Raw genomic sequence first — 14732 nt, 5'->3', positions numbered from 1 at the left:
GTTGTTTGTCATTTTCGTAAGTGACTTAGACGCAGGCAGAGGTGGATGGATTAGTAATTTTGCAGATGACACTAAGGTCGGTGGAGTAGTGGATAGTTTGAAAGAATGTTACAGGTTTCCGGGGTATTTGGATAAACTATAGAACTGGGCTGAGAGGTGGCAAATGGAGTTCAATGCAGCTAAACGTGAGGTGATGTCCTTTGGGAAGAATAACAGGAAGGAAAAATTGTTGGTCGTGTGGATGTGCAGAGGGATCTTGGAGTCCATGTATATAGATCACTGAAAGTTGCCACCCAGATAGATATTGCTGTTAAGAAAGCATACGGTATGTTCGGTTTCATTCAGAGATGGATTGAATTCCAGAGCCACAATATCATGCTGCAAATATGCAAAACACAAGTGCGGCCACCCTTGGAAAATTGCATACAATTCTGTTCGTCCTATTTCGGGAAGGATGTGGAAGCATTGGAACAGGTGCAGAGGAGATTTACCAGGATGTTGCCTGGTCTGGAGGGAAGGTCTTATGAGGAAAGACTGAGAGATTTTGGTCTGATCTCTTTGGAAAGAAGAAAGCTAAGAGGGGATTTGATAGAGACATACAAGATGATCAGAGGATTAGATCGGGTAGGATGATGATTCCAGCTTGTACCAGGGCGCATAAGTACAAATTGAGGGGTGATAGATTTAAGACAAATGTCAGAGGCAGGTTATTTACTCAACGAATTTTAAGGGTGTGGAATACCCGACCTGTCAATATAATGAACTCAGCCACATGAGGGTGATTTGAACAACTTGCATTAGCACATGGATGCTGATGGGATAGTGTAGGTGATGGAGCTGAGAGGAATTCACAGTTTCGTGCAACATCAACGACCAAAAGGCCTGTTTTCCACTGTATTGTTCTATGTTCTATGTTACATGCTCTATGTTCTATGTGTGTCAGTATGTGTAGTGTGTGTCTGTGTATGGTGTGTATATGTCTTTGTCTGTGGTGTGTCTGTCTTTGGGTGGTGTCTGTATATGTCTGTGTGCGTGTCTGCCCAGTGTGTGTCTATGTGTCTGTCGATATGTGTGTGCCCCTGTGTGTCTGTGTCAATGTGTGTGTGGTGTGTATGTCTGTGCGTCTGTGTGTGTGCGTGTGTGTGTCTCTGTGTGATATGTGTATGTCTGTGTGATGTATATGACCCTCTCTATCTCTCTATTGATGGTGCTGTGAGTTACCGTTTTCTCTCTCTCCCTCAATAAGGTGGTGGGATGTGGGTGGAGAGCTGAGACTTTCACAATTACAGAAAGCTCAGCAGGCCTGGTAACATCTATGGAGAGAAATGCAAGTTAACGTTTCGGATTGAGTGACCCTTCCTCTGAACTTAGTCAGGGAGACATTACACCACTTTAAACACCACAGAAAATCCCAGACCAGCCCCACACAAAAGTACATAGATACACTGAAATGAATACAGACGCAAAGGGAATCTAACAAAGGCACTTCTACGAGCACAAACACGGAAAGTCTGTCAGTATTTATTTTGTTCCATAGTAAATTGCCAACATTTAACTCAGTGTGTCTGGTGTGTGTCAATATTTTGGTCTTTCCTTGGGGCGTGTATCAGTATTACACTTGCTCATACCAGTGAGTGTGGCTGTATTTATGTGTGGAGTGTGATTGAAGTACAATTTTAATATTTACGGGGAAATAGAATGGAAGAATTGTAAAATGTGTGTAGGACAATGTGGAACTCCAATAGATGAGCAAAACGCTCTAATATAGGCAGGTCAGTATCAGTACAGAGCACTGTGATGTGATGCTTTTTTGTCGGAAGAGCTTAGAAAGACAATAGAAAACATGCTGTACATATACGGGACATAGGAGCGGAGGGTGCTGCGTGTTAATTTTCACATATTACTTATGATCGTGCACGGAATGACTTGTCAGAAGTAGTGGTCAAGGCTGGTACAATTGCAACATTTAAGAGGTATTTGGATGGGTATGTGAATGGGAAGGGTTTGGAAGGATATGAGCCGGGTGCTGGCAGGTGGGACTAGATTGGATTGGGTTATCTGGTCGTCATGGACGGGTTGGATGGAAGGGTCTGTTTCCATGCTGTACACCTCTATAAATCTATGACACTGTCAGGACCATTGGGAAGAGCAGTAAATATCACAGATTAGTTTCACCATCTGAAACGTTGACAGTAGGATGTGTAGGAGAGACCTTCCGTGCTCCCTAACTGGGAGGTGGTGGAGACGATGTATTATGAGCTGACCCTCTTGGCCACCAACACCGTGGATATTCTATTTGTGCGATCACAACACAAAAGGGAGATGGCATCAGGACAATGGCTTCTAACTTGTGACTGGATAAACAGAACTGACAGTGGATTTAAAGTGAGAATTGCACTTCACTGAGCACTGCTCCTTACTCAGTTGGTGAGACGGAGATGTTTCAGAATCTCCACACGAGTCGTCCAGGACCTATCCGGCTCATTTCAGGCTTCTCTCCACATGAAAGTGAGAGGGGAGTGAGGGAACGGATATCGGGAACTCCACCATCTGCTTGGTCCTTTTTTTCCTGTTGCAGGCTGTTTCTCCTGGAATGGGAGAAAAAGAGGGATGGTGGGTTGGTCAGAGTGGGTGGCCTTGGTGAGACCGTCCCGTCTGTGAATACCTGGTCCGATCTCCGCCACTCAACAACTCACTCTCCCCTCGTGCTACCTTACCCTGCCACCGCTGGAATTGCAAAACCTGCGACCACACCTCTCCCTTCACCTCCATCCAAGCTCCCAAAGAACTGTCCACATCCATCAAAGTTTCATCTGCACATTCAAAAATCTCATTTATTGTATCTGTTGCTCCCGATGTGGTCTCCTCTACATTGGGGATACTGGACGCCTTCTCGCAGAGTGCTTTAGGGAACATCTCCGGGATACCTGCACCAATCAATCCTACTGTCCCGTGGGCCAAATTTCAAATACCCCTCCCACTCTGTCGAGAACATGCAGGTCATGGACATTCTCCACAACCACCCGCCCTCACCACCAGACATATGGAGGAAGAACGCCATGTATTCTGCCTCGGAACACCTCAATTCCATGGCATCAATTTAGACTTCACCAGTTTCTACATTTTCCCTCCTCCCACCAGACCCGAGTTCCAACATTCCAGCTAAGCACCATCCTCATGATCTGTACTAACCTGCCAATCTCCCTTCGCCCCACACTCCTCTCTCACCATTCACCTTCATCAAAACATCCTTCCACCTCTTGTATTCTTGCCTATCTTCTCCCCAGCACCACCCCCTCCCATTTATCTCTCCACCCTGGAGGTTCCCTGTCTTCATTCCTGATGAAGGACATTTGCCCGTCAACAACAGGAACGTACTTTGTAACTCTTGTCTGCATCCTTTCATGTTTAACAACATTTTTTCCTGGAGCAGGGAGACAACAATTAAATTCAATGTTCCAGAAGTGGCAGAACCTGGTGTATCTACCAGATGGTGTCCTTCTTCAAAGATCGTAATTTCCCCTCACACTTGTTCGACGATTCCCGCCAGCGCATCTCATCCACTTTCCACATTTCTGTACTCGAATCCCACCGCTCGCAAAGCAACAAGGAAATAACACGCCTGTTCCTCAAGGTCCACCCTCCTAACATCCAGTTACAATGTATTATACTCCACCATTTGCCGAACCTGCAAAGACAACACGCCACCAGTGATAAATGTTTCTCCCTACCCCTATCTGCGTTCCATAAAGAACATTCCCTCTCCGAATCCCTTGTCACGACACCCCAACAAAACATCCACGTCTCCTGGCAACTTCCCCTTCCACGCAAGAATATCAAAACTGCGCCCACACTTCCCCACCTCACCTCCATCCAAGACCCCAAATTACCATGCCATATCCGTCCGAGATTTATCTACACTTGTACACACGTTACCTACTCTATCCATTGCTTCCAATGCAGTCTCCTCTACACTAGAGGGACAGGACGCCAACTTGTGGAACACTTCAGAGAAAAATCTGGGACACCCTCGCCAGACAACCCGACCATTCCATAGCTGAACACTTTAACTCTCCCTCCGACTCCGCCAATGACATGCTAATCTTTGCCTTCCTCCACCTTCACACTCTCACCACCAAACGGCTGGAAGAAGAGCGCCTCATCTACCGTCTTGGGATCCGCCCAACCACACGGGATAAATGTGGATTTCACCAGTTTCCTCATTTCCCCTCCCCCAACCTTATCGAGATCCAAGCTGCCAACTTACCACGGCCCTGCTGACGTGTCGTACCTGAGTGATTCCTAGTCAAAATAGAAGAATTTATAACATCAGAATGGGTACATGAATAGGAACCTAGATTAGAGTGATGCTGGAAGTGCATGGTAAGTCAGGAAACTTCCGAGGAGCAGGGAAATTGACGTTTCGGGTAAAAAACCTTTCATCAGGAATCTTGATGAAGAGCTTTTGCACGCGACGTCAATTTTTCTGCCCTTCTGATGCTGCCTGACCTGCTGTCTTTTTCCAGCACCATTCTAACCTAGACTATGATCTCCAGCATCTGCAGTCCTCATTTTTGCATTTTTCAATAGGAATCGTTCGGAGGGAAAAGAGCTAAGTACTTGCAAAGGTGGGGCATCTCTTCGGCATGAACGAGTTGGCCCAAATCCTCTGTTTCCTTGCTGTCTGACTCCATAACCTTGTTATGTTCACATCTTCCCACAATCTGACGGCTAACCTACAACACGGAACAATGCAGCAGAGTACAGGCTGTTCGATCCTTAATATTATGCAGCCCTGTTTAACCATTCTGAAGCCCACTAAGGTACACTGTTCCACTCTCAACCATATGCATCTGCAATGACCATTTAATATCCTTAAACTTGGCGAGTCCACTATTTTTGCAAACACTGTTCCACGTGCCTACTATTCCCAGAGAAAAGAAAATAGCTCTGACATCTGTCCAATACCTATCACCCTCCAATTTAATTATATGTCCACTCGTGCTGGTCTTCGCCATCCAAAGAAAGAGGGTCTCACTGTCGAACATATTTAAACATCTGATTATCTTACATGTTTCAGTTAAGTAGTCTTCAACCTTCCTCTTCCAACGAAAACAGCCATAAGTCCCTCAGTCTTTCCTCGAAAGACTGTCCCACTATTCCAGGTGACATCCTAGTAAATCTTCCTCTGAGCCCTTTCCAAAACTTCCACATTCTCCTATAATGCAGTGACCAGAACTGTACGCAATACTCCACATGTGGCGGACCAGAGCTTGGTGGAGCTGCATTATGATGTCATGGTTCCGAAACTCAGTCCATCTACCAGTAAAAGCCAACACACTGTATGTCTTCTTAACTGCCCGATCAACCTGAATGGAAACTTCAAAAGATCTATGGATCTGTTGTGGTTCTGTTCGCCGAGCTGCGAATTTTTGCTGCAGACGTTTGTTCCCCTGTCCAGGTGATATCCTCAGAGCCTGGGAGACTCCTGTGAAGCGCTTCTGTGATGTTTCCTCCGGCACTTATCGTGATGTGTATCTGACGCTTCCAGTTGTCACTTCCAGCTATCTGCTGCAGTGGCCGGTATATTGGGTCCAGGTCCAGGTCCAGAACACCGAATGGAGACATCACCACAGATGTATACAGGAAAGCCACACATACAGACCAATTCTAAACTACGAAAGCAACCACCCCAACACACACAAAAGAAGTTGCATCCAGACACTGATCAAAAGGGCCACAACACACTGCAGCACACCAGAACTGCAAAATGAGGAAGAAGAACACCTATACAATGTATTCGCAAAAAACTGATACCCCGGCAATTTCATCAACAGATGCCGAAGGGAAGACAACAGAATGAGGACATGCCACAACTCAAAGGACTCGCCAGAATACCATATATCAAAAACATTTCTGAACTGACAGCCAGAACACTGCCACCAATAGGACTCATAACAACACACAAACCAACAGCCACTCACTGACAACAACTCACCAGAACGATTGACCTGACCCCCAGCATGAGCAAAATCAATGTAGTGTACAAAATCCCATGCAAGGACTGCACAAAACACGACGCAGAACAAACAGAAAGACAGCTAACGATCCGCATCCATGAACACCAACTAGCCATGAAACGACACGACCAGCTATTCTTCGTGGCCACAACTCAGATAACAAGCAACATGAGTTCACCTAGGACAACATTACTAATATTGGACAAGCCAAACAGAGAACAGCCAGGGAATTCCTGGAGGCATGGTACTCATCCACAGATTCAATCAATAAGCACATCGACCTGGACCACTACAAATGTCGGAGGAAACATCACAGAAGCGCTTCACAGGAGGCTCCCAAGCACTGAGAATGTCACCTAGACAGGGATGAAACGTCTGCAACACAAATTCCCAACTCGGTGAACAGAACCACAACAACGAGCACGCGAGCTACAATTCTTCTCCCAAACTTTTATCTATGTACCTGGACACCGAGATCTCTCTGCTTATCTGGACTCCTAAGAATCCATAGCCCAGTACTCGACGTTCGTTTTACTTCATCCTAAATGAATCACCTCACACTTTTTCGCATGAACTTCCATTTGCCACCTCTTCGCCCAGCTCTGCAGCTTATCTATGTCTCTTTAACCTGCAACATCGTTCGTCCTTATCTACAAATCCACCGGCATTCGTGTCATTCTCAAACTTAATAAATCCTTCTATGCCCTCATCCATATCATTTATATAAATGAAAAACAACAGTTAACCCAGAACAGATACTAGTGGTTCCCCACGAGTAACTGAACTGCAAGATGAGTATTTGTCATTAAACACCACCTTCTGTCTTCTATCAGCTCGGCAATTTCTGATAGCTCTTCCTTTATTTCCCGTTGACATCTGGGAGACTGAAATGGAATTTCAGCTTTCTGATCGCATTCTTCATATTACTGAGACTGATCTATAAAACCTCCTTGGAAGATCATTCCGTAGTGTTGTCCCTCAACACACTTGGCAGTTGATCCTTAAGGCGACCACACCACCTATTTCGCTTCCTCTCTTGTCTCATCCGAAACATCAAATTCCCAGAAAGTTAAGCTGTCAGGCCTTTCCCTTTTCAATCACGGCTTTCTGACAGCAACATCATCATTGTGTGAAATAATCTCGACTCTAAGTTCATCCACTTTGCCTGTTATATTTCTAGCAATGACACTAATGTTTTATAAATCTTAAATTCAGTTGATCACGGCAAACCTCTCCCTGACGGGTCTTCATCTCAAGTGTATTTGCCTTTGCCTCAAGCTCCTCTCGAGTCTCTCTACTGAAATGACCTGCTGCAATGGTTCCCACACACCCATTCCCGCCAGACTAGTTCAAATACTCCAGAATGCTGCTATCAGAAGTCCCAGTAGGCATATTAGTGTCCACAAAGTTTATGCGTGAGAAATTGTTGTTGTACAGGTTGTGTCTCCCCTTGAAGACAAACCAACGGTCCACTTATTTGAAATGAACGCCATCTCACGCACACACCACACAAATAACCTTTTGTTCAATGTAATTTGTCAACGTTACTCACCTCAGTAACAATCATTTGGTGAGTAATTCTGAGATTACTACCCCAGAGGTCCTGCTTTATTAGTTTATTACCCAACTCCCCTGCATTGTCGTTGCAGGTCTTCTAACCTACATTATTGCTGCCAATGTGGACACTGAAATCTGTCTGTCTGTCCTCCCATTTGGAAATGCTCAGAAGCCTAGTTTCCTTTTTTGTGAAAGACCACAGCAACCAAGATCATAGTTAAACATATAATCTATCAATTTGGTTTATTTCCAGAATTTGTCTTGTGTTGGAATTAGCGATAGTTACAGCAGATTAAAATGTTTTGGTATCAACTAATTGCTTCTGTTACATGTTTAAACACTTCAACTACTTTATCTCAACGACTGATCTTTTTCCTGTATAAGCACGGTCTAGAGCCATCAGAGACAAAATGTTTTATTTTTAATTAGGACCGCACCAAGTGCAACCAATGATATGAAATAATTGTGCCTCTAGAGGTGAACACCCGATATAAATTGGTGCAGCACAATACTTACTTCAAAAGCCAGATGGTAATAATTCATTATTCTCACAGAAAATGCATGATCCTGCAAGAGCGCCGATATTTGTACTTTATTACTCTGCTCTTGCTGCTTTCGGAGTTCCAGGTAAATTATGACAATACAGTATGCTTGACATACTGATGTTTCAAAGTGCGTTTACGGAATAGTTGGGGATTCATTGTATCCTCAACTGTTTGATGAAGATTTCATTTCATCAGTGAAACATCGTAATACCCTTTACTTTTTTGTTGTTCTTGCTAAAGTAAACGTTAGCTGACTCTCTGAGTCAGTGAATAATGGCAATCAATGGTGTTCATTCTAGTTTCGATTTTTTTTAATATTCCCAATCTGGTTCACTCAGACGTTTATGGCGGATTGTTTAGCCATCTGTCGACTTTACGTAATTTACTTGATTTCTTTATGACCTTTTTGTATTCATTTCTAGACTTTGTTTTGTACACTTTCGTGGAAGAAGTGAACCATTGTCTGGGTCAGCACGTATTAGCCAACCCTAGCTTCCCTTCTGAAGGTGGTGATTAAATTGTCGTTTTGAACCACTGCAGTTCCCTTTATGCAATTATTCCGAAGTGTAGTTCGGGAATACTTAAGGACTTGTAAAGTATAGCGTTGGAAAAGCACAGGAGGTGAGGCAGTATCTGAGGTGATGGAGTGTCGGGCAAAAGCACATCCTGATGAAGGGTTTATACTCGAAGCGTTTACTATCCAGCTCCTGGAATGCTGCCTGATATGCCGTGTTTTCCAGTGCCACACTTCAGCACTGGCTGTCCACATCTGCAGGCCTCACTTTCTCCGAGGTAATTACAGGGTACTGAAATGTTGGCATTGAAGGAATGGTAATATGTTTCCAGGTCGTGGTGAGGAGTAAATTGAAGGAGACCTTGCAGATGCTGGTGTTCCAAATGATGTTCTTTCTTTCCCCCTCTTTCAGCGATTGTTCATGTGTTTGGCGGGTTCTTTCTTCAGGGTCTTTGTAAAGTCGTGCAGCGCATCTTGGAGATGATACACACTGCCGCGAATTTCACTTACCTCTGAATGAAGTGAATGTTCATTTAAATGTTGACAAACAACAGGGATACGTATTTTCCTGAAAAACGTTGAAGATTGTTGTTGGAACTACATACGTCCAGTAACCATTACATTGCACACCTACTGCTATACAGAAGATGTGCAAGAATTGAAGATTCATTAACTGAAATAGCAACCATGGTCTCTGCTATCTTGCTTTGCGATACCAAATTCCTGGCACGTGAGTGGCGCGAGTATTTCCTACTTCACAGTCCTACTGCAATTCAACGTGGTCTGTTTCTGAATCTAATGAGCTGTGAATTATATTTTCGTAAGTGAATGCCTTAGATCTGTCTATAACTTGAGGGAAATCTTGTTGATGAAGCAATTTAAAGTGATTTTTGTCTTGTTGATACAGTTATTGTCATTGTTTACCATGTTCAGATCTGACTCAATATGCTTTTTCTCACCATTATTGCGTCGCTACTCCTTATTATAGCAAGGCACTAAGCATGAAGATTCTGAAGAAACTTTCTTTCCTGTGTTCAGTTGTTCTTTGAGATCAATATTTCTGTTCGTGAACCATCGGAAATACATACTGAAAATAATTATTTTCTTTTTGAATCCAACATAACTGTTGCAAATTGCATGTAACAAATGAACAATGCCAATTTCCATTTCATCTGTCTATCTGTAGGTTTCTCTCTCTCTGTTTCTGCCTCTAATTGTCTGTCTGTCTCACTCAATCTTTCCCTCTCACACTCATTTTCTCTCCCTCTCCGTCTCTTACAGCCAACCTGTTGACAATAGCGATACTCTCCCGAGGAAGATGTGGGCTCTCAGGATGCATCACTCGATATCTTATTTCAATGGCGGCCACAGATCTCCTTGTTATTATCGTTGCAGTGATTTTAAGTCGGCTTCTGGCAAGTTACTTTCCAGCTAGTTTATTAAACACAACAACAGGATGTCGTCTCATAATTCTTCTTGTCTACGCTTCCCGAAACTGTTCTGTCTGGTTGACTGTCGCTTTCACCTTTGATCGGTTCATAACCATTTGTTACCAGAAGCAGAAAACGAAATACTGCACAGAGAAAGTAGCATCTTTAGTTATAGCAATAGTCTGTGTGCTGTGCTGTACAGTAAACATTCCATTTTACTTCATATATGAGCCCTTATATATCATTGATAACGTAGGCTGGTACTGCAACATTAAGGAGATCTTTTACACTTCGGTTGTTTGGAGATTGCTTGAAACTTTAGATCGTATTCAAACTCCATGTCTACCGTTCGTTCTTATTTTGCTTCTTAATGCACTGACTGTCAGACACATCATAGTTGCTGGTAGATCCCGCAGGAGACTTCGATCCCACAGCAATGAAAATAATAAGCGCGACGCAGAAATGGAGAGCAGGAGAAAATCCATCATCTTACTCTTTGCCATCTCAGGCACTTTCCTCCTGTTGTGGTTGACGTACAATGTGCATCTTCTACTTACGAAAATTTCAGGTGACAGATTTTTAATCGTTTCCAACCTCAATGATCCCAAATTTATCATGAAGGAAAGCGGGTACATGCTGCAACTCTTAAGTTCATGCACGAACACGTGTATTTATGCAGTGACACAGACAAAATTTCGAGGTCAGTTGAAAGATGCTTTCAACTACTTTCCAAAACTTATGACGAAATGTCATAAACAGTGAGACCGACTGAATTGATGTGACTTTTAAAGTTCACAAACCCCTCACATAGCAGTATAAATATTTAGCTCAGCAATTCTGGCATGCGGGTCCTAATCATGCCCAGGTTTGTTTGTTCACGCTAATGACAGCCAAGTCAACCCCTAATATCGCTTTAGAAATTCATTGCAACCAACAGTGAAGGAGATAGTTTCTCAAGTTTTCACGTCTTCTGCCAAGTGCAAAAGCTTACGAAAAAGCGATTTGCTTTTGAAATGGATTTGATTGATGCATCTGTGTAATCTGGATGAAAGGAAAACCGTGATTGTCTCTGTGAAAAGCAGAGAAGGGATTACGCCCGAAACGTCGTTTCTCATGCTCCTTGGATGCTGCCTGACCTGCTGCGCTTTTCCAGCAACACGTTTTTCAGCTCTGATCTCCAGCATTTGCAGTCCTCACTTTCTTACAATTTGGCTGAAGTGTCTGTATCTGTGATGCACAGCTCTATGACTCTCACACTCTGTGATGTTTAACAGAAAGTAGCATTTGAAATGCAATCCAGATCGTTTCTCCTACAATTCAGAAATATGAATCCCTCAGGACGTCAAGTCACAATCTTAACGAGAATTATATGCACTTTTCCAGCAACACATTTTCCAACTTTGGTCAAATTGCCCATACTGACCAGACATGAATGTCCTCCCGTTTACCAGCACTTGGCCCATATTCCTCTTCATACTTCCTGTTGAAAAGTCCAACCAGACGCCTTTAAAACGTGATTGTACCGGCCTCTATCACTTCCTCTTGCAGCTCAGCTCATAAATGCGCCAACAGCTCTGTGAAAATATTGCACTTTATGCTCCTTCCACTGTCACCCGAAACCTATGTCCTCCATGTCTGGATCTGCCCAATCTGGAGAAAGGACCTTGCCTATTTTCGTATCCATACATCTCATGATCTTACAAACCTCATAATGTCAGCCTTCAGCCAGTGAAACTCCAGGGAAGATAGCTGCAGTCTATTCAGTCTCCCACTTTTGCTCAAATCCTCCAAAGTTGACAACAAACTTGTCAATCGTGACTGAGCCCTTTAAACTTTTTCAGCATCCGTCCGATAGATGGGAACACAGAATTGTCTCTAGTGTTCCAAAAATTGCCTTAGCAATGTCCTGTACAACCTAAACACGAACTCCCACCTTCAGTTCTGAATGTACTAACAAGAAGCGAACATCCTGAAAAGAACATGAGCTCGAAACGGGCTTATGGAGAGTGATAGAGAAACAAGCACACGCAGTACATCAAAATAGGCTCAGCGGATAAACAAAAGAGTTCAAGGATGAAGGAAACTAACCGAACAGAAATAACATAATCGATAGCTGCAATTATAATGACTAATTCTATTAAATCCACACATTTATTCAGTTATATGTCAAAGGATGGAGTAAACATTAAACAGAGCAGGGAAGCGGGCTATTCACTTAGGCATGCCTTGGCTAGCATTTGATTCAGCACGCTGGATCCGTTGTCCGCACTGCTGCCTCATAGCATCAGGCACCCAGGTTCAAATCCAGCCTCGAGGAGAAAATGAGGTCTGCAGATGCTGGAGGATCAGAGCTAAAAATGTGTCGCTGGAAAAGCGCAGCAGGTCAGGCAGCATCCAAGGAACAGGAAATTCGACGTTTTGGGCATAAGCGCTTCATCAGGAATGACTTTCCTCATTCCTGATGAAGGGCTTATGCATGAAACGTCGAACGTCCTGTTCCTTAGAGGCTGCCTGACCTGCTGCGCTTTTCCAGCAACGCATTTTCAGCTCGGATCAAGCCTCGGGCAACCCTATGAGTGAAGATTGCACATTCTCCCATGGACTGTGTGGGTTTCGTCCAAGTGCTCCCATTTCCTCCCATAATTCAAAGATGTGCAGGCTCGGTGAATTGGCCATGCTACATTTCACATAAGTTTCAGTGACGTGTTGTTTAGTTACATTAGTCGGGGTTAAATGTAAGGTAGATGGGTTGGGGTGGGTTACACACTATGGAGGGTCCTTGTTCGGCTGACGGGCCAGTTTCCAAACCCGTAGGGAGTCCATTACATTATTTCTCCATTTCCGTGTATTTTATTTTCCTTTCATGTCCTATATCCAAATTTTCTGTACGTTGCTGCTGAATCATTCTTTGAGTACATTCTGGATCACAATGACAGTGCTCAGGAGAATTGTTTGATGCTATTGCTTCTAATTGTTCTGTCAATCACATTAAATTTGTGTCTTCTGTCCATGAGCCATTCTGCCACTGAAAGCAGTTGCCCTTTATTGAGTTTTTCCTTGCAGTTCGCTTCAGATTTCACTGCTGGAAGGAAAATTTCGCAAATTCTCAAAAAATAATAAAATGTTGATGATGTAAATCGCAAACAAATTCCTGAATAAACACATCAGTTCGAGCAGCATTTGCGGTGTATCATTAGACTTAAAATGAGAACTTTGCTTCGATCTTACAGCTGCAGCCGGTTCGGCCAATTTTCCCCAGTATCTTGTGTTTGTATTCCAAATTATCCAAACTCTCTAATACCCCCCACTCTGAGAACCAATCCAATAAATCTCATTTGCATCTACTTCATAGCCTTTTATCCTACCTAAAAAAAAACTGCAGCTGCAGCTTCGCGAATATTTGCATGTTTTTAGCATCTCTAGGTCTTTGTCTCAATTTATAACATCTGATTTCCCACATGCTCGGAACCATGTTATTCTGTTTAAAGATTTGTGCATGAAGATCTCCAAATCCTGAATATTGCATTATTTTGGATTATATTCTGATTGAGAAAAACACGTAACCTTCACTGTCCATCTTGTCTGTGTTGAATTTCATCTCCCAAGTTTATTAATTTCACGAGCTTCTTTGAATTCTCTTAGTTTATTGTTAGCAGACAGTTTTAATCAATGAAGTAAATATAGAAAAAGTTGGAGATACTCATTAGTTCTGACGCATCTGTGGAGACAGAAACCGTTAACATTTCAAATCTGGAATGAAACCTCTTCAGGGCTCTGTGTTCATTTCAGATTGCTAATATCTGCAATGTTGTGACTTTATGTAAGTTTTAATCAAGAGCAAGAAAGAAATACGATTTTCTAACTTATAATTCCTTCCTGTGAACTTCCCCTTTCTTAAACAAAAATGTGCCATAGGCAAACTGGCAGATGCACAAGCAAGACGCTTGTGTTGGGGAAGGAACAAGACAGTCGGTGAAGCATGCATGATGTCCTGCCTCGATTTGCTTAATTTCTCTTCCAGTTCCTTTTAACTGAGAAGATGTGATTCTGGACTTTACAATTGTCACTTTTCCTTTCGTTGCTTAAGGCTTCAGTCTTGAAGCATTTCCTTGGGTGGCACGGTGGCACAGTGATTAGCACTGTTACCTCACAGCGCCAGAGACCTCGGTTCAATTCACGCCTCAGGTGACTCCCTGTGTGGAGTTTGCACATTCTCCCTGTGTCTGCGTGTGTTTCCTCTGGGTGCACCGGTTTCCTCCCACAGTCACAAGACGTGCAGGTTAGGTGAATTAGCCATAGTGTTAGGTGGAGGGGTAAATGTACGGGAATCTGTTTGGGTGGGTTGTGCTTTAGCGGGTTGGTGTGGACTTGTTGGGCCGAAGGGCCTGTTTCCAAACTGTAAGTATTCTAATCTAATCTTCTTTGACATTCAAGAAAAGAATTGCCAGAGAGAGAAGGTATCTCTCAGAAGTTTCGTTTTTGCCTTCCTCTCAGGAGAGAGAGAGAGAGAGAGGGAGAGAGAGAGACAGAGAGAGATGCATATCATTTTTCCATAGGCCTGCCAATCCAATGCACTGACAAATAAAGACAATTGTACCGTATCCAATTTATCCATGAATCCACATTCAAGGAATTATAAACACGAATTCCAAGATCTTTGTTCAGC

Source organism: Hemiscyllium ocellatum (genome assembly GCF_020745735.1).
Source record: "Hemiscyllium ocellatum isolate sHemOce1 chromosome 41 unlocalized genomic scaffold, sHemOce1.pat.X.cur. SUPER_41_unloc_3, whole genome shotgun sequence".
NCBI classification, from domain to species: Eukaryota; Metazoa; Chordata; class Chondrichthyes; order Orectolobiformes; family Hemiscylliidae; genus Hemiscyllium; species Hemiscyllium ocellatum.
The sequence above is the reverse complement of the archived record's forward strand: the minus strand, read 5'-3'. Positions refer to the sequence as shown.